Source organism: Heterocephalus glaber, unplaced genomic scaffold, assembly GCF_053883595.1.
Source record: "Heterocephalus glaber isolate CG9 unplaced genomic scaffold, H.glaber_assembly_v1.0 deba00001719, whole genome shotgun sequence".
Taxonomy (NCBI): Eukaryota; Metazoa; Chordata; class Mammalia; order Rodentia; family Bathyergidae; genus Heterocephalus; species Heterocephalus glaber.
In genome coordinates this window covers 7,248,902-7,270,588 of record NW_028258432.1, presented here as the reverse complement: position 1 = coordinate 7,270,588, position 21,687 = coordinate 7,248,902, and the positions used below count along the sequence as shown (strand labels likewise).

The following is a 21,687-nucleotide window of genomic DNA, read 5'->3' as shown; positions in this document are numbered from 1 at the left end:
GGTTACAGATAGGGGGATAGTAAGGAATGGGGCCAACGCAAGACCAAAGTCCAACAGAGCAAACATGAAGGCCCACGGTTCCACTTTCAGCTTCCGGGGCAATCTGTGGCAAGCTATAAACTCAAAGGCTTAGATAGCTCTGCCCCTGCAACGCTTCTGGTGGTTGTAGCTCCTTGGCTTCTTTCTTTGGCTGGCTTTGCTCACTCCTTGCAGCTTTCTTTGGACAATCCATGTTCCTGGCTTCTCCAACCTTCTGAGATCTCCACTGCACCTTTGACTTCACACTCTCAGAGGCAGAGGTCTTCTTCTGAAATCTGGGTGGAAGCCTTCCTGACCCCCCAACTCTTGCATTCTGCATGCACCTAAAACCAGTGCCATGTGGATGATGCCAAGGTCTGCAGCCAGCTGGAGCAGTAGCCAGGCTTCCTTCTCTTTTGGTTGTAGTGGTCAAGTTCCTGGATCACTGAGCACCCTGAACCCAGTCCTAAGAAACAAATTCTCTAGGCTGCAATCATTCTGGAACATGGTGCTCTGGGGTTTCTTTTCAAAACAAAGCCTCACTTTTGCAACTTTGAGGCTGCAAAGGTGGAGCAGCAGGTAGAGTCCTGCTGCTTCTTGTGATGCTCCCAGGGCATCTTTTCAACTCTCCTCAGCAATCAAGATCTCTGCTCTGTCTTTGCAGTCCATAGCTTTACTGGAGCTTCCTTTCTGGCCAAACTCAAAATGCTTTTTTTTTTAATAGAAAAATTATATTTACAACTCCATTCAAAAGCAGTTTTTAAAAGCAAACACATATAACACTGAAGTTGAAAAATTTATGTTCAACCAAAGCTGCCAGGTTTAATAAATTATTAACAGAATACTGCATCAAAAATAAGGCAATAACCCAAGATATGCCATTAAAGATTTTTCCACTCCCACAATCAGATAGAATTAATCTATCTAGTAGCAAATGATATTTCATTAGTTTCAGCATGTCTGAAATCCTTAAGGACAGAAGTGCTAAAAATGTGATCTTCATCCTTCATTAGACTTTAAACAACTGGAGGAAAATAATTTCTACAGCATAAAATGGTAAAGAAGTATCAATCATCAAGATACTCAGTGTTCAAATTCAAGAATGCAATATCAATGCACAATGGGCATTAGGTGAATATATGCAATACAGTCATAGCAAATTAATTTATTTAGTAATTTTTCCATTCCATATCATCAGGAGGATTGCTTTCAACTTTCCTTTTACCTACATCAGACCAGTTGGTACTCAAAACTGTACCACCAGACTCCATCCTGCTCTTACACTATTGCAATATAATCCCGAGTGCTCTTCCAAACTCTTACATGGGTTCCTTTTCATGGGATCCTCTTATCCTAGTTCTTTTCATTTCTTATTCTCCAAACATGAAATGTCAGCATATTTCAGTAGCCTTTGTTGACTCTCAAATCAGGACTCTACTCCTTCAGTGTCTGTCTTAAATGATTTGTTCACGGCACGTTTGACTTCATCAGAGCCATCTGAATAGATCTGCTGAAATAACTGGTTTAAAGCTGCATCTCCCTCCAACTTCTCATTCTTTTCTTCTTCTTTGATCTCACCAACCAATTTATCCCAATTTCTCGGATAATGAGATGATGACGGATAGAGGTTCTTTACATCTGCTATGAACTGTTTTGACGTAGGCACATCTCCTTGACCCTCTAGCTTTTCCCATCTCACAGCCTCTGGCTTTTTCATTTTAATTTCAATCTTTGTTGAAAGTACTTTAAATGTGCTCTGTTCTGGTATTATAGGATGAAGGAGTCTCAGTGTCAAATTGTAATCCTGTCCAGAAGGAAGTTTCACCGAAGCAGACAACTCTTTTTCTGAAAATTCCACATTTACATCATTCTTCTGAACATTCTTAATCGTAAGTGTTATGATTACTTGAGATTCTGTTTGATACCAGTCATACTTGATTTTTGATTGAGTCCTCACCTCAGATTCTGATCCATTCTGTGCTTCTTGGCATCTTTTAATCCAGACAATAAAATGAGCATCTGCACTATCTAATTTCTGTCCTTCTGTAAAAGTTTCTAGAGCAGCAGCATAGTTTTTTTCATGATACTCACATATCCCTTTTCTCAGCATAGCAGTGGAATTATTGGGGTTGAGTTTGAGAGAAGTTTTTGCATCAGCAACACCACCACAGTGATCCCCAAGGAGAATGTGACAGTAAGCTCTCTGACAGTAATACTGTGCATCCTCTGGTTTCTGTTCCAAAGCCTTAGTCAGCTCCTCTAACGCTGCCTAAGGGTTCTCGTCGTTCAGACTATCTGAGAAGCTCTGGAAAAACCGCTGGGCTGTTGCAGGTCCTGCTGTAGCCGCCGCCATCCCTAAGTTACTGTTGCAGCTGCCTGAGACACTGCCCCCATGGTTACCAGCTCCGCCACCGCCCAAGGGGGAAACTTCTGGAGAAACACCAACCGAGCTTCCCCAAACTCAGAATGTTTTAAGTCATTCTGCTGGTCTCTTTATTCTTGATTCTCCAAATAGATTTGGCTAACAACCCCCAACAGCAGCCACACTAGGGCCTCAACATTAGCCTGCCTTGAAATTTCTTCTGCAAGATTAATAATTATTCAGCTGCCCTTAATCTTAGTCTCAGGCAAAGTCTCTGAACATGAGGAAAATGCAGACAAATTTCCAGCCACGGCATAAAACACATCATCTGGAGTCCAGCAATCAATGAAGTCCTTTCCAGGAGAAGCCTCTTGATCCTGGTCTTTAATGACTTTCTTGTATTCTGAGCTCTGACCAAAATCTCCCATACTTACTGCCTGAGGCATTCCAGCTCTACTTTTTCAGCTGGCATCTCTGAATCTTTCCAAACTTTTCTTTTCCCACAGGCCAGCTCCAAAGGCTCTTGAGCCAAATGGGCAGGTAATGTCACGGCAATGACCCTACTCTTGGTACCAAATTTCCCAGTTACTTTTCTCTCATTCTAACACAAAATACCCAACATCAAAAGTTAAAGGGGAAAAGGTTTATTTAGCTCACAGTTTGTGGAGGTTTCAGTCTGTAATTGGCTGGCTCCAAGGCAGAGTGACATATGGCAGAGGGGCCACAGAGGAGAAACAGTTCATGGCACCCACATGATATCAAAAGCAACAAAGGAACTTAACAATATCTTTCTTCCCCTTTTATCTTATTCAGACTATGTAGAGTGGGTAGCACTCACACCCTTAATCCTAGTACCCTTGAGCCTAGCATTGACCATGAATCAATTCCAGTGTCACACACTCTAGATCCAGCCACCTCAGAAAAAAAGCTACCTCTGACCATAGGAGGCTTTGGGGGGGGGGACATCTAAATACAAGCCATAACACAGTGGGAGAATTCATTTGCTGAAACACAGCCGACAAAGGACTTCTTTCCAGATAGTTCATAGGGCAGGATATCCAAATGGCCAATAAATATATAGAAAGGCTTTCCAATAAACATAAGAAAAGCAAATTAAAACTATCATGAAAGCCAGGTGTGGTAGTACATGCCTGTAATCCCAGCACTCAGAAGGCTGAGGCACAAAGATGAGTCCAAAGCCATCTTTGGCTACATAGTGAGTTTAAGACCAGCCTGAACTACAAAGTGAGACCCCATCTCAACAAACAAACAAACAAATAAAAAACCATCATGAGAAACTGATCCATCCTCACCATGATGTCTGGAATAAAAATGATGGGCAATGTCAAGTGCTGACAAGAGTGTTCAGCACCAGGAGTGCTCACAAACTGCTGGTAAGAACACAAGTTGAAGCAAGCATTTCAGAAAACTTCTTGACCATATTTATAAAAATATGATTATTTACTTGCTTTGCAACTTACCAGTTCCACTTCCTCAGCTACTAGGGGTACATGCAATGGAAGTACATACATTGTGCACCAAAAGACATGGGCAAGGTTGTTTAAAGAGTCATAGTTTGCAGTAGTCCAAAATCAGAACCACATCTGCCCATCAGCATTAGAATGGGAAGGTAAATGGTGTTTTTCACTTGAAAGACTATTCAGCTGTGGTTCTCAAAGTGTGGCTTTGGGGCTAACAGTGTTATCACAGAGAAGTTTGTTAGAAAAGCCAATTTTGGGGATCCATGAAGACTCACTAAATCAGGAACCCTAAGGGTGGAGTCAAAAGTCTATATTTTATCCAGAACCCAGGAAATTGAGGCTTAGGCCAAACTTTGGGAAGCATTGCTCTACAGTAACAAGACTGAAACAAATACAACTCCACCCAAGAATATGAGTGAGTCTCATGACCATCACATGGAGTGAATGATGGCAGACACAGAGGAGGGCACACTGGATGACTCCATCTATACAAAGCTCAAAAGCAGGCAGTACTTTTGCAAGGTGTCAGGGCCAGACTGGGGTCAGGCAAAGAAGGTGCCTAGGGAAAAACATAAGGCGCAGACATGTTCACCCTGAGAGTGGGCACTTCCTAAATTCTGTAGTTGAGACACCTGACCAGGTCCCAGCCTGGCTTAGGGTGATGAATATTCTGGAAGGACTATGGGAGGATGATCTCAGCCATTGTTAACATCTGTATCTCCATCTGGGTACTGTTGCACCAGGGTGTTGAGTTCCGAAAAATCACTAACCTGGACATACATGATTGCTGTACTTATCTCTTTGTAAATACAGGATCATACTTCATTAAATAATATTTCAATAAAATATTAAATACAGGCCAGGGATTTAACTCAGTGGTTCCAGCTCCTGCCTCGCAAGTACAAGGTCCCGAGTTCGATATCTGGTACCAAAAAAAAAAAAAAAGATTAAATACATATCCACTGGAAAAGATACCTTACCAAGGTGATTATCCTTGAATGCAATTGCTTCCAGGCCAGGAGCCTTGGTTTTTGTTGACATTATTGTTGTTATTTTTAATGGGCTCAGAAAATAGCCAAAAATAATTCAGGATCAAATCTGGGGGGTGATATGTGAGATTTTTGTTCTAAGAGATGAGGTGGATTATCCAGTGTGGTTTAAATGGACTCTGAAGGCTGCTGCCAAGGGAAGTGCACTCTAAGTGCCCGAGTGCAGGACAACTTTAGATAAGAGGCGCTTCCTACCTTGGGGCACTTCCCTGAAGCCTGTGATTTCCGGGCCAACCCATCAGCTATGCTGCTTTATAGACCCGGCTGGTAGAGTCCCCATCCTATATCACCTGCTTTCTAGGAAAGCTGTTCTTTTCCTTTGACCTGGTACTCCTCCTTTCCTGAATGCTTTGGTGAGCTGTGCAAGGGACTTGTTCCACGTGCATCTTTAGGTACAAACGAAATGTCTCCACTGCCCAGGCCTCATGCAGCTGGGCTGGAGTCAGTGGCAGGATGCCAACGCAGCCAGATCTCAGGGAGCAAAAGTGTTCTGTTTAGACAGAGAAGAAAGTAGGAAAAATAATTCTAGCCTTCCTGGACAGATGTTAGGATGAATCTGATGGAAAGAGGGCTCTTGGCCAAAATGAGCCCCCTTGCCCTCTGACACTCGGACCCTGAGCCAGGCTATAGAGGCCTTCTGAATAAATGAAGTTGCATCTAAGAAGGGTGACAAATGGCTCTTTCAGTAACAGTCTCTTCTGAGTCTTGACTCTGAAAGACACAGCAGTCCTGCAGCAAAGCTCTGTGAACATCCTGTGTAAATGGAGAGGTTTGGAAGGGGGCTTGGCCCCCCTAAGGAAAAGACAGCTTGCCCTTTCTGAGTTCTTACTGGGGATGGGGACAACTGGCTCTGACTAGAAAGAGCCACTGTCGGCTCGCAGGAACACAGTGACCCAGTGCTCCAATCTGGAAGAAGGAGTGAGGGATGCCAGGCCTGGCTCAGGTTCCGCCTAACATGACAGGCGGCTGGCAAGAGGAACTCTGGGTCTTTCTGCGTTACTTCACTGTCTACATGTCCCAGGAATTTTGTTGACTGAATAAGTGTTCCAACAAACATGTCATCCTAACACACCAGTAAGGCTCGCCCTTACCCAGAGTGACAGGTTCCAAGAGGACGGCCGAAGCCTAGCACAGGGCCAACTCTACACTGCAGTGCCTTTCCCATCTTAACTGCACACTGATCACGAGCTGTGACCTCCCTTGTGTAGTTTGAGGTGTGACAGAAAAACTAGCACCAATTCCTTCTTCTTTCTACAGTTTAAAGATAGAGGATTGATTCTCACTGTAAATCTTAGAATGTGATTGTTTTCTTGCCTTATTAAGTCAAGAATTTTCTCTTTTTCCCTTAAAGGAAGTATTTCATGGCTTCCCTTTGGCATACCCAAATTGCCAGAGTCACTAATCTGGTGTTTTGGGGTCACAACTGGGTAAAACCGGGTCATTTGAACACCAACACTGCAATACCCTGATGGTCAACCTGGTAGCTGAGATGGCTGGTGGGGAATGCAGGTCAGGAATGCAGCGTGGACGTGCTAGACAGGAGGATGGCTCTCACCCAGGCGAACGGAGTGGGTTGCTTCAAAATTCCGTCATGCTGCTCAGAACAGGGTGCATCTAAAATTGTATGAATTGTTGATCTCTGGAATTTTCCATTTAGTAGTTTCAGATTGCAGTTGACCTCGAGCAACTGAAACTGTAGCATTTGGAGCTGTTGGTAAGGTGTACCACAGTGCAGCCTCCCTCAAGATGCCAGCCAGAGCCTTGCTCATTCAGTCCAGCCTCCAGGTATCTAGTGAAAGGCATGGGAGACAGATGTGCCTGTCTGTGGAACACAAAACCTCTTTCAGCCATCCTAGAGCCACCATCCTTGCTGAGCCTGATCACCACACTCCCTGAGGGTGTGCTCACAGCCTCCCAACTGTCCTCCTTCCACCCTTACCCCCTTTCCATCTTATCTCCCTGTGTGAAGCCAGAACTAGGCCAACACAGCCCCGGATCATGCCTGCCTCAACTCCAGCCTTGCAGGGCTCCTGTTTCACTCCCTCAGTAACAACCATGCATTTCTGACATTCTGAGATAATAAAGGACTGAACTATGAGCACCTTTCCTGTGCAAACCAGCTGATCCAGAGCCCAGGCCCATCTACCTCCTGCACTCCTGGCCACTGTTCCCTGGCCCTAACCCCTAATCACCCTTGGGCCAAGTACCAGACATCCAGGGACCGCCCTTGGCCAGAGCCTCTGGGATGACTGAGTGCAGCCCACACCAGCCTGCTCCATGCCTCACCTGTCCCTGCCCATAGGAACTGCAGTACAGGCTCCTAACCCACCCTGCTCCATCCTCCATGGCCCTTAAGAGAGGCTGTGCCTCCTTCTTTTGGAATCTGCACTTAGAGCCAGATGTTCTTTCAAAGGCAGGATTGGCCTCAATAAACCTGAATGATAGCAAAATTTGCACCTGCCCCATACATGTGCATATTAATTTTCCAAACTATTGGGCTGTACTACAGCATTTTAATAGATGTGTGTAACATACTTGGATCATCCCTATCCCCTTCCCCTCCTTTACATTCCCTTCCTTTCGCCTAACAGTCTCCCTTCCACTTTCGTGTTGTCTCTTTTCCTCCTCCCTAGATTCCTCGTATGAGGGAAAACATGTGATCCTTGTTCTTTCCGAATGTTGCTCATTTTGCTTAACTTGATGATCCCAGTTCCAGCCATATCCTTACAAATGACATGATTTCAAAACCTACATTTGAAAATACTCTCAGAGCCAGGTACAGCAGTAGGCGCCTATGATCCTAGCTGCTTGGAGGCGGAGGCAGGGGCATCAGAAGTTGGAGCTGGCCTGGGCAATTCAGTAAAACCCTGCGTCCGTATAGAAGGGTTTGGGGTGGGGAGGAGGGTAAAACATCCGCAGAGGGAACACCCGTGTCCAGGCTCTGGGTCCACTTTGGAGCCACTTGTCCTGTGTGGCTGTGGAGCTTGAAATGTGTCTCTCAAAACTGAGATGTGCTATGAGTGTTAAAATACACGCTGGATTTCAGAGACGTAGTACAAAACCGAAAAGGAAGGTAAAATATCTTAATAACTAATTTTTATATCAACCACATGGAAAGAACAATAGTCTAGATATATTGGGTTAAATAAAATATTAAAATTAATTTCACCTGTTTCTTTTTATTTTTTAGTACAGCTTCTAGATTAATTTAAATCGCACCGTGGCTCCCATTGTATTTCTACTGGACGCATGGTCCCTGGGGCCCTATCCAGCCTGTGCCTGCTGCCTTCCTGGCTTCAGCCTCCCTTCTCTGCCTCACTCATTCCAGCCCCATCTCCAGCCCCATCTCCCGGCCTCCTTGGTGTTCCCCGAAAGTACCAGGTAGACTCTTGCCTCAGGACCTTTGCATCTGCCTGTCTCTTTAGCCGGAATGAGCCTCCCACACTTGCAGCTGCATGCACAACCCTGTGTCCGTACCCACTGTCACCAGCCCTGGCTTCCCGCCCTAAAATGTCAACACTGCCCCAGTTCCTATCACTCTCTCATGCTCATTTTCCATGCTTATTCTGTATCTCCAGCTAATTTTGTGTCCTTTCCACAACTCCGATCTGTGTCCCCACCGCCATGAAAGGAAAAGCAGACAGGGATTTTCTTTGCCCTTTCTGTTCTCTGCTGTACCCAGAAAGATCAGGGCCCCACACAGTCACGTTCAATATTCACTGAACGGAACAATACAGGCTTTAAGCCACAGGTCCTGATTTTAAACGAGAGAAGTCAAATACAGATTCCAGATAGCAAGTGTGCGGGGTGCTGGTGAGGCAGGTGAGTGGGCTGCAGTGGTCAGGGCCTGGGCCGGCAGGGGCCAGGCCACGGCTCTGAGGCCACCAGACCTGCCCAGACCTGCAAAGTCGGAAGGCGAGGGGCTGGAGGGGGAACAGGCTGGAAGCAGAGATCAGGAAATGCACATTTTTCAAAAATTTCTCCTCAGATTTACTGAACTCACACACAGAAATCAGTCCTTGGTGCCTGGGCTTATTTTTCTAAGTGGGATTTGATGAGAGGGGAAAATCAGCCTCATTTGCAGGGCAAATGGTCCAGAGGCTTCCGGCAGTGTCTCAGGTCCCCTTGCAGACCAACTCAGATCTATAATTTTACACGGTCCCAGTGATCCTGTGCACATTGCTTCTCAGACTGTAGCGTGCTTCATCAGCAGATGAATACATGCAAAATGCAGTGCATACATGTACACACATAGAGTGGAAATTATTCAGCCTTAAAGATGAGGAAAATTCTGACATACACTACAACATGCATGAACCTTGGAGGTGTTCATAAGTGAAATCAGCCAGAGGCAAAAGGACAGACTTGTACAAGACCATTTACATGCTGTACCTAAATAGGCAAATGCTTGGCAGCAGAAAGCAGAATGGTGGTTCCTAGGAGCCAGGAGATGGGTTGTTGTTTAGCAGACACAGAATTTTAGTCTGGGGTGATGAAAAGTGTTCTGTGATGGATGATGGCGATAGTCCTTAATGTCACTGAACTTAACTATAGATAAGATGATAAATTTAATGTTATGTGAATTTTACCACAATTAAAAAAGTGTAGAGTGCTTATGAGTCTCTCAGGCTGAGGCTTGAGAATCTACACTGCCTAATGCATTTGCGAGGGCTGCTGATGGCCCTGGGCCCCACACCATTCTGTTGGAGACGTGCACCATCACCTGCCCCCGACATCTGGATCCAGGGTTGGGCCTTGCAACATATGGATCTAGAGTGTTTGCTCCATAATTTCTCACATGCAGCAAGGGGAATATTCCCTGGGCACAGGTGTGTGTACGAGCTTATTATATATCGAAAGCTCATACAAATCAACAAAGAATGAGAAACACCCCAATGGGAAAATGACTTGGTAGGAATAAAAATGCATTTAATAAAATAAGAAGCACAGACAGCCAATAGGTATCAAAAGAGTCAAATCTCATTAGTAATCAGATGAAAAATAGAATGATGATGCATTTTTGTCATATATAGGATTAGAAAACAAAGTGGGAAAAATAACAACCAGCTCTGGTTTGAATGTGAAGAAAATGCCCCTCATTTTCAGATTAGAGGGATTATAAATGAATACATTTGTGCAGCAATTTGGCTACATGTGTGCAAAGCCTTAAAAAGACAGGTATTGTTCTCAGGAAACAAGTATATACAAACAAGTGTATGCACAGATATATATACACACACACACACACACACACACAAGATTTCTCGCTGCTGTGTTGTTTGTAGAGGCAAAAATAATTCAAGATTCTGTACTCACTTCAGCAGCACATATACTAAAAAGAATTCAAGATTCCTAAATAATTGGTAAAAACACATTGTATCTATTTTAAAGGTCACTCTGGAACCACTTTAAATGTTGCTGCAGATTATAGTTCTATCTGTATTTGCTTGGATGGATATTTAGCATATATGAGCCGAAAAAGCAGTTTAAAGAGCCATACATACAATATGAATCAAACTTGTTTAAAGAGGCCCTATGCATATGTGTTTACAGAAGAAAAAGTCTGGAATCAACATGATACTGATTGCTTCTAGGTGAAAAGATTTGGAGTTATTTTATTTTTATTTATTGCTAATTTGAAAATTGCTAATCTATTTTTTCTGCAATGATTGTGTATTACCAGAGTGTTTTTTAAAACCTCTTAGGTTGGCATATGGAAAGTACACAAAAGATACCATAGTGACAGAGATGAACAGTGTTTACCAGGCTGAGTTCTTGTGTAATGTGGGATCATGGCCGGTGAGCTGAACAGGGAGTAATTACCCCTATGTCAAGGGATGCATCATTCAGGGAAGCAGAGACCCCTGGGAAGGGATAGCGGCCTCGTGTTTACCAAGCTTCCAGATGCCAAGTTCACACACCATGAATTCACAGACAGCACAGTGGTGTAGGCAGAAATGCAGTTGCCTGTCTGCCCCTTGCTGGCTGCCATGTAACGGACACTGGCCCTGTGACTGGTGCTGGGCCAGCACTTGGTGGTACCCTCTCACCTCACTGTCATGATGACTGCCTAGTGAGAATGTGGCTGTATAACAGGGAAACAGACGGTGGGTGCTGAAGCCAAGATTTGTTGGGATATTAAAATTTTTTCTTTTTTATTGATATATAAAAATTGTATATATTACCTGGGTATGATGGAGTGTGCCTGTAGTCCTAGTGCTCTGGGAGGCTGAGGCAGGAGGATCACAAATTTGAGCCCAGCCTTAGTAATTTAGGGAGACCCTATTTAAAAGTAAAAAGTTCTGGAAGCATAGCTTCATGTAAAGGCCCTAGGTTCAATCCCCAGTGCAGAAAGAAAGAAAGAAAGAGAGAGAGAAAGAAAGAAAGAAAGAAAGAAAGAAAGAAAGAAAGAAAGAAAGAAAGAAAGAAAGAAAGGGAGAGAGAGAGAGAAAGAAAGAAAGGAAGGAAGGAAGAAAAAGAAAGAGAGAGAGAAAAAGGAAAGAAAGGAAAGAAAGAGAAAAAAGAAAGGAAGGAAGGAAGGAAGGAAGGAAGAAAGTTGTGTATATGTATTACATACACCATGTTTTGTTTAAATATGTACACATAGATTTCTCTTTTTTGTGATAAGAATACTTAAAAATCTACCCTTAGCAATTTTAAAGAAAGTAATGCATTGTTTCTAATTATAGTCACCCCGATGTATAATAGATTTCTTGGACTTTTTCCTCCTGATTGAAATGTACCATCCTTTGCCAGTATCTCCCCTACTTCTCCCCCTCCTTAGCCTCTGGTGACCACTGTTCTGCTGTTTGCTTGTGCGTTTGACATTTTTTTACATTCCACAGATGAGTAAGTGATATCCTGTGGAATTTATCTTCTAGGCATAGCTTAATTTATGAAGCATAATATCTCGCAGGTTCATCCATGTTGTCAAAAATGACAAGGTTTTCTTCTTCTTGAAGGCAGCATACTATTCCTTTGTTGATAGATACCACCTTTTCTTCATCCATTCATCTGTTGATGCACACTTGAATTGACTGCCTGTCTTGGCTGTTGTGCACAATATTGCAGTGAATGTGGGAGTGGAGATGTCTCTTGGATGTGCTGATTTCTTTTCCTTTGGATATGGGCCCAAAAGTGGGATTGCTGGGTGTAGGACCCAGCTTTGAATCTGGTCTTCCTGACTCTAGAGCTGGGACTTGTACCCTCTTTCTAGCTCACTGTGTGAGCAGAGCCTTGAGTGAGCCTGGGGCCCATTCTCCTGGCAACATAGGGCTGTATCTTGTGCCCTCCAGGCCCCTTTGCTCCTTAGCAATGGAGCCACAAAAACACGCACTTGTCCTGTAGGTCTTGTTTATTTTTGCAACAGTCTGAAGGGTCTGTTTGTGAGAGGAGAACCCCTTTGTGTTCCCATGGTGACCCAAACCCAGCCCAGTAATGTGAAAAAGCCGTAGTCAGTTAGCAAGGTCACGGTCACATAGGAAGGACTGCGGGCAGGAAGTCAGGTAGGCACAGGTCTCTCTTAGGCACTTGGGACCTGTGTAGTCTGTGTTTGGCACTGCTGCATCTTCCCAGAGGCTTAGCCTGGCAGGGACCATGCCCAGCATCCCCTTCCGGGCCTGCCCTGCCAGCAGCACTTCTGGTCAGCAGAAACCCCACACCTGCCAAGAACAACCTGAAGAGGGTACTGTGGCAATTCTGAACATCCCAGGCCTCTGTGCAGGGCTGAGCAGCAGGTGATGCCACCCCTAAAGGGTCATTTGTGTGGACTGTGATGTGAATGTCACCTCTGCAGTCTGCACAACCATGGCCCCATCTCACCCCAACATCCCTGCAGGAAAATCAGAACAATCTATTCAGGACCCAAACAACAGCTCATTTGAACATAATCAAGAGTAGATAGGAAGCAAAAAAATAAAAACACAACGATTCTTTTTTCTAGAGCCAGGATTTTCAAACCCCTCACTGGCATCTCAACACACACACACACACACACACACACACACACAAACTATGTGAGGTGCTGAATGGGTTCATTATAGAAATCGCTTCACAATGTATACGTTCATCAAATCGTGCTGTGGACCTTCTATATAATTTTTACTTATCCATAATTTCTCAGTAAAGCTGGGAAAATTATAATAAAAATAAAATAAATCTTAAAAATTAAAACAAAAAAATCACTCACTGGCAAGGGAATGAAAGCCAAGCCCACAGCCAAAGCACTTTGCTCTTCTCTAGCACATCCGCCAAGTGGGTGCGGTTATCTGCGGAGACAGTGAATCGAGTCAGGCTGACTAGGTAGGGAGGCCTGATACCTGCTCCCCAGAGCTTCTGCCCGTGATGGAGGGTTCTTCTGGGTGAGACTGGTGCTCTGTGGGCTGGGTACGTGGGCCTCTGCAGTGTGGGTGGGCTTTGGTCAGTCCACGGAAACCTGAGCTGGCCCTGAGGGATTGGAACAGCACAGTGCCGCTCTGTTCACAGATGGCTCTGCCTCCACGTCTTCAAGTCAGAACCAGGAGGTCCCCTGTGCTCTTCCCCTCACACCTGCACGTGGAACTCCTTGCCTGGAGTCTTTCCCTGTCTCCATCCCCATAGATGCAGCCCCAGTTCAGGCACCATGGTTCCCCATGGGTCCCATTGCCACCTGCTATATGGCTTGCTGATCCATTCTCCTTGTGCCACCAGAGAGAGCAAATCAGATCCTGTCACCCCCACGCCATCTGCTGACTTCCATTCAGTTTAGAATATGGTCCTACATGTTGAGATTCAGTGTGACAAGGCCCCTGCTGACCTCTCTCCAACTTTCCTCCACCCTCCCAGCAACCCCTCCTTCTCACCCTCCCTGGACATCCAGAACCTTCTGGAATGGCATGAGGATGTTCCCTGGGAGGGGCAATGCCTGGAAAGCTCTGCCTCACCTCCTGGCCTGGACTCCGCCTCCCTGGCCATTCGCCAAGATGTGCTTTGGACATTTGTCCCCCTCCCCTGGGTGTCCACTTACATCTGACATTCTATATCAGAACAATCACTTGTGTTCTTGGCATCTCTGGCAAATGCAGTCAGGAGTAGGAATGTTTTCTTCATGGCTACATAATAGATACTCAGTAATTATGTTTGCAGTCCATGAACAAACTCAGCTGATGGCCTGATGCCAAGTCATCAAAATGCAAAGCCCTTTGGGGCCCTCTAGTGTGGGTCACTGCTCTCTTTCCTGCAAAGCTCCTAACAGCGTTCTTATTCCAGAGTCTGGAGCAGTCCATTCTGATTCAAAGGAGACACTAGCAGGTGCTCAGAGAATCCAGTTTTTAACAAGATAGGTTCTGACTCTCTGTTCTATCACTCTGGCCCCTTAAACAAGCAGGAATCTTGGAGAAGTCACAGGGCATGATAATAGGCAAAAGTGCTGTGGGTATTCAAAGGGCAGAGAACAGAGAAGAAGATGGATACCAATAACTGCAAACCAATGGAAGTGACTTTGAGTACTGCTATAGTGTAGATGTGGTTTGTCCCCCAAAGGTTTGTGTTTTGGAAGCTTGGTTTTAAATGTAACAGTGTTGAGGTGAAAGAGCCTTTCAAATGCGGAGCCCAGTGGGAGGTGGTTTTGTTAAATGCCCTCAGAAGAAACTGAGGAAGTTCTTCTGAGACTCCAGTTAGTTCCCACAGAGCTGACCCCCAAAGAGTGAGCTTGACCCCTGACTCCCCCCAACTTCCTGTCTCACCCTGTATCTGTTCTGCACAAACTCCCACAATTGTGACATCACCACCATGAGGTCCTCATCAAAGGGCAAGTCAATGGGGCCACCTAATCTTGGACTTCTGGCCTCCAAACCACTGTGAGCTGAATAAATTTCTTTTCTTCGTGGAGTAGGCATCAAGGTCTCAGGCTCTACCCTGAGACTCACGTATTTTGTTATAACAATATTAAATAGATCAATGCAGGGCCGGGGATTGAGCTCAGTGGCACTGCGCCTGCCTCACAAGCACAAGGTCATGAGTTCAATCCCCAGTACCAAAGAAGAAAAAAGATCGATACAGGTACTAACAAAGGTCTAGTCTATTGAGGCCATACTCATAAGTGGAATAAACAGGACACACGTGTGTAAATACCAAATAGTTTCTCTAGTGTCAGAAACTGAGAGTGTAAACAAGGGTTAAAATGATTAAAAAGAATAATTGATAATTTGAAATAGGAAGAAAAGGTCCAAAGGGGTAGGGGAAGTGGGAAGGGAAGGGGAAAGGAAAGAAGGGAAGGGAAAAATTATGAGACAAGGGAAAAATGGAAACAAAGTCTTTGTAAATAGGGAAGGGAATGGCGGAAGGGGTGAAGGGAGCACAGGGAATGGGGAAAAAATAAGAACCAGGATGCATTATGTACAGGTTCAAGCACCCAATGATAAATGTAAATGTATTATATACCTAAAATGTACCAATAAAAGAATTTAAGCAAAAAAAAAAGTCTAGTCTAGATAGCCAAACCAATGGCATATTACTAAACTAACATTTTACATATGTGAGAAGAAGAATGATTAAATCTAGGAAACTAACTTGTATCCAATTAATCTATTTTTTTTAAATTTTTGATAGTGGGCCAGGGATTTAGCTCAGTGGTTTTGCCACCTGCCTGTGCAAGCTCAAGGACCCAAGTTCGATCCCCAGTGCCAAAAAAAAAAATTTCTGATAGAAATGCAACATAAAAGAGAATACCTTAATTTTGTCAAGAAGATTTCAGTCTTCTTGATACTAACCACTGTAGACAAGTTGTGAAAATGTTGCCCAGAAGAGTCATCCATACCATATTCATTGCACACATACTGTGCTGTGGTAGACAAGAATAAAAAAAAAATGAGTAAAACATGGCCCTTGCCTTACAGAAACTCACCCTGATGAGTCAGACAGCTTTGTAAAGAAGTATTTATGATACCCTTTGACAAATGCTATAATTGAGCCATTTAGAAAGAGCTTTATGTGACAATACAACTAGATGACTTTGTAGCTGGTAGCAGAATCTTAATTATTCAACATCAAGGTGGACAGAGGTTTTTCTACTACTATCATACCAGAAAGATTTACATCAGTTCTATGTTGTGCAAACTCTTAAAACTTAGATGAAGATATCAAAGTAATGTTGATCAAATTTGCCAATGTCATCGACTTGTGTCATCAGCACTGGCCATGGATCAGAATTTAGAAAAATCACTAAAACCTATGATGTGTGGTCAAAAGATATGGTGAATGTTTAAACTTCGAAAATTATTGCACTGAAAACACATTGCCTCAATCCAGTTAATAGGTGGGAAGGACACACCATACTTTTTTTTTAAGTTTAAAAGGTTTTATTTAAGTAATACAATGTCTTTAATTCGAAATTTTAAAAATTTGAAATCTGAGATAATTTACATTCTAAATTTTAGCAGGTTTTGGCTCTAAATTTTAGAGGGTTTTATCATTAAAGTACTGTAGCTCTAGAAAGGAGTTTAAGTGATCTGTATAAGAAAACAATATTGGAGCTCATTAAGAAAATGTATTGTTGTAAAGTACTTAAAAAGTATGTAACACTCTATTTGAAAAGCGTTCAATAGTTATTAAGTATTAAATGAACATAAGGCACCTCAAGTTCTGCCTAGTCACTTTTTACTTACTGATTAGCTGAAATTCTTATTTGGCAAATTGGTTGGTTTGGTTTAAGCAAATTATGTATGCATACCAGTATATATGTTTTCCCATGAGTCTCTGAGGACATTTCTTGTCTTGTTCATCTCTGTACCTCTAATGGGCCTAACACAATGTTGTATGTCAAATATTATAATTGACCAATATTTATATAAATGATCAAACTGCAATAAAGTACTTGAAGCTAACCCAATTGTCTTATAATTATGCTTTTTCTAATTTGCTCTCCCTCACAACTCATCCAGGTTAGTTGGTATGCTCCAAAGAGCACACTATATATTCTTCTATTCTTTCACAAATTTACTTACAGTGACAAGGATACAAATGTCTTCCATACATAAGTAATACTCTATGATGCTAAGCCCACTCTCTCATTTTGGGATTCTGACACACTGCAATGCAGGCTGCACACACTTCCTGAGAAAGAACAGTACCCCCTGGGCTATATAACAAAACAGCCAGTTCATGTCCTTCTCTGGCTCAAGATACAGGGACCTAATTCATAAGATTTCTATTCTATCACAAGACAGCAATTTGTAAATCAACATTATTTCAAAAGATTACAAAGAGAGTCTATTTTTCTGAGAATAGAAAAAAATAAAGATATATAAGTTTAGTTTATTCCTCTAGTTTAGTCAGAAAAGACATCAAACTTCTTTATAGTGCCTATGTCCAGACTTACACTTCTCACTAAATCAAAAACTTAAGAAAATTTATTTATAAGATTAATATTGTCTGAAATTAAAGAATTAATATTCAATTAAGTGATTTTTCAATACACATTTACATAAATTAAGATACTCTTAATTTTTCTGACTTCAGTCTAAACAAAATTTACAGTAACAAGATGTAAGTTCTAGTACAGATTTTCTGGTTATATGGCCCTAGGCAAGCCACTTTAGATCTCTGCCTCATATCAAACAGGGGTAATATTAACTTTTTTTAACCTACTTTCTAAATAGGCAGACATAAGATTATGTGGTAATATTTTTCTAAAGCTGCTAAATACACATAAGATAAAATATATGAGGATTTATTATCATATCAACTATTTTCTAATATTTGACATATATTTTTATAATTTAACCCAAAGAAGATCATACACATTCATACTACAAAATTGTTACATAAGCTGAATTAAATAGCAAAGCTAGTCATAATAATAAATGCATTCACCCATGTGCTCATTACATTAAAAGATAATCATAAAAAATAAGTAAATTTTTGTGAACATATTTCTTTTTATTGTAACTTAGGAACTCTTGGCCATGTCAACAGATTGTCTGGCATCAGCCACTGCCTCAGATAGTCGAACAGTCATTTGTCCATCGATTTGGTCAACTAGATGTGGCAGCCCAACGTGACCTGTCTGTTAGTCCATCAGCCAGATCAAGCATGTCATTCTCCTCATCAGGGATTGCATCTAACTTCTCATATATGTGACCTTCAAAGATGAGGTGGCAGGTAGAGCAAGCCAAGGTTCCCTCACAGGCATCGAAACCATCAATATCTAGATTATTTTCAACTACAACATGTAGCAGAGAGTCACCAATTTTTCCTTTTTGTTAATTTTTCACCATCTTGGTTTATAAAGTGGATTGTTATCTTATCTTATCTTCTGAGCTGTTCCGAGCCGACAAGCTCAGAGGCAGGCTGGGGGCCGCACCGACACCTAGGCCCAGCGCCCAGCTGCCCGGTAGGTCGCCGGCTCCCGCACGGGGTCCTGCCAGGAGCAGCCTGCGGTGGCCACTGAAAGCCGCGGAGGCGGCCAGCAGGTGCCGGGAGCCCCCGCCGCGCCGGCCATGGCTGAGGTCGTATTCAACAGAAATTGCGTAAATATTTTGAACTGATTCAGGAAATTGAGACAGCACAAGTAAAGACATTCATGAAAGAAGACTTCCAAAACTGCTTTAGAAAGTGGCAAGAAGGATGTGATAAGTGTGTTCAAAGTGAGGGGAGTATTTTGAGGAGGGAAATAATAGCAATGTGTCTTTTCCTACAATGAATTATTTTTAAAAATTTAAGCATTTTTGGTCACGCCTCTTAGAAAGCTATTCAAAATGAAAAGATAAAATCTTATAGGGAAAAACATAAAGTCACCATTCGTATTTAGGTATGAGTCAAGAAAAGTTTTGTAAAAGGATTTTAGTGGGTTTAGATGTCTGCAAATTCTCCCCAAACCAATTTCATAAAAGCACTGAAAAGCTGAATGAGCCAGTTTGGAACTATTATGATACAGTGATGTTCAGCACAAAGAAGGCATTTGTTCCACTCCACTCTATACAGATCAGAGTGCTTCTGGAATCTTGTACTTAGTGAACTGAAGGTGCTCAAATAAGGTATTGAAGAGTCCAGAAACAGTGAAAACTGAGAAGCAGTCAGAGCCCCAAGATTCAAGACCTGTTTTACCCTGGCAGCATGGCAGAGGCACCAAATGAGGTCCACCCCGGTCCCCTAGCCCTCCTCACAACTGAGGAGTCTGGTTGATGACAACCCCACAAACCAATGGGATCTAAAAACACTTTTAGATCTGAACTAAGGGTCCCAGGTTCTTATCTGAACCTTTGACCAGCAGCTTTCTTTTTCTTTTTCTCTCTCTTACGGAGGAATGGTTGGCTGGCTTCTTTTTGCTCAAGTCTTCTGAGTGTTTCAGGTGTTTCCTGAGGTTAACTGGTGCCTGAGACTGGTGTCCTGTCCCACCCCTTCTAGCCTAGAGCCACCTCCACAGTTACATGGGTGATGGGAGTTTCTTGGACAAGCTGGTCCTGCATGGGCATTGCTCTGTTTTTGTACAACTGTCCTTTAAGTCTTGTCCAAATCTCTGCTTTTTTTGGTTCTTGATGGGCTGCTGGACTGAATGTACCTAACCCATGTTTGATCTGTGTTAGCTTTCCTTCTGACTCATGATACTCCAACCAGTGCCTTCAGTATGTGAGAGCAAAATTATACACACATACACGTGTGCAAACACAGGTATGCACCCATATGCATTGTGTATGCATGCATCAATTCCTTGCCCTGGGTATTCTCCCAACCCTTCAAATCCAGACAGCTTTGATCTTTTGTGCAAAGGAGTAAACCAGGGCAGGTGGGTAAACATTTCTCTGTGGCAGTTTCCAGCTCAGTAAGAGAAATGATTGTTGTTAAAACTCTGGCTCAGGAATACTGTAAAGGGATTTCTACCTCAGTGAGGAGTTAGATCAGGCTAACATTCCCATATCCAGCTACTAATCAGCTTGTTTTAATGCAGATCTCAGGGCCAACAAACGACCTGGTACATGAAAATTCAGAGCATCTGTACTCTCAGCAAGTTGATCATATCACTTGGGGCACTTGGTCTTGAGACTAGCCTCTGAAATCCAATGGATTCAATGCTTTTTCCTCTAAAGTGAAAATTGCATATGCTTTTCATGATTCTGAGAAGTCAAGAAGCTGTTCACAAAGTTACAGAGTTTAAATAGGGAATTTCAGAGCTCTTCATTCCCTAACCCAAACTCAGGACTGTGCTGTTCTTGGATTCAAGAATGTTGCCTCTGCTGAGGATTACTTCCGGAGAGCAGGGCAGCTGGAAGGTCAAACGCACTAACCAGGCCTTTTCAAAAGCTGCATTCCAGCATGTCTCAGTGTGAATCCAGCATGGGTTTGCTTTGTGAGCACACCCTTGGCTAGACCTGCCTCTGCAGATGGCCAGGGAACAGCTGTGAACATCTGTTCCCTTCTGGGACGTGAAGAGGCCTGAGGTGAATCCATGGTGTCAGGCCAGGAGACAGCACATGACCAAATGACTGTTGTGTCTGCTTGTACAGGAGACCAGACCTCATTCCCTTTGGAAGGTCACCCAGTCCCCTTCTGCCTTGGTATCTGGCCTTGGTTTTCTTCTCCTTAAAGAAAAGGTTTTAATTCCCATCATTGAGTATGTACTTGAGGTGAGCATCTCTATATTTATATACCCAATACATAGATATATCACATATATAAAATTGTACACAATGTGTATGTCTGTTTATCTATTTATCTGTCTATAATGCCTGACAGGTATGAGTAATTCCTAACCTTTCTATCAGAGGCATGTAGCCCCTTTTTCAAAATATCACCTTGACACAAATGGAAATGTTTCTCACATTCAAAGAGACCAATAATAATCAGCATTATCTATAGTCACAGTAGAGCAATTTTATTTCCTAGTGTTAATTTCATCTCATGATACACTGATGAGATAAAGATGAATATATGCAGATAAAGTAGAACACATCTCATTAACACTGGATTAAAAGGGGCAACTGTTTACAGAACAATGCAGAGCAGCTACAGCAAGAGCTGAGATAACCTACATGTTGGAACAGGCAAAGGACAGGCAGAGAAAGCATCCAAGAGCTTAGATGTCCCTGGAGCATTGCTTTCAGAACTCAGAAATCCCACAACAGCTGCTCAGAACCACTGATGCCCATGAAATCCACCCACTGTAAAGCCTGGGCCTTGGTGGGATTTATGCATGAATTTGGAGGCAAAAATAAGACTTTTCTAATAACAAAACAGCACCAAGGGAATCAGAGACTCTCTGGTGCTTTTGAAAAAGCAAAAGCACATGTAGGGGTCTGGTGGTCTGCACTTCAGGACAATGAGAATGTTCTGCCTCCAATCCACATGCATACAAGGAGCTCTGCTGTTGCTGTTGGGCATCACTGTCAGCAGACAGAGAAGACTACTTGCCTTCTCTGGCTTCCACAAAGGCGCAGCAATGTCACCGAGGCAGAAGAGCATGACATTTTGTCAAAGGAAAGCTGATAGGCTGGGTGTCAGAAAAGCTTGTCTTTGAAGTGCCTGGGTCAGCTTTGACCACCACACCCTTAGCCCAAGGGAGAGCCCAGTCCCCAGGGGGGCATCACCTTTACCCCTTGGGGAGTCACAATTGTATTTGCCACTAGTTTCATCAGCCCTACCTGTGAGTCATGTTGTGCATTAGATGGTTACTGGGATCAGCAATGAGAGCCAGGCACTTCCTGGCTGCAAATCCAATGAGAAGGTAGTGAGTGAGTATGGTGTGTTGGGCTACCCATACAAGTCACTGGATTGGGCCACCTGCATGTCAGAAAAGTCTCTCTCA

The 21,687-nt window shown here is 43.1% G+C and overlaps 2 pseudogenes; both read right to left on the bottom strand.

Annotated features, from left to right (window-relative positions):
• Positions 1–1,416: 1,416 nt before the first annotated feature.
• Positions 1,417–2,442, bottom strand: LOC101719631 (protein SGT1 homolog pseudogene; annotated as a pseudogene).
• Positions 2,443–17,827: 15,385 nt separating this feature from the next.
• Positions 17,828–18,466, bottom strand: LOC147821740 (adrenodoxin pseudogene; annotated as a pseudogene).
• Between the last annotated feature and the right edge of the window lie 3,221 nt (positions 18,467–21,687).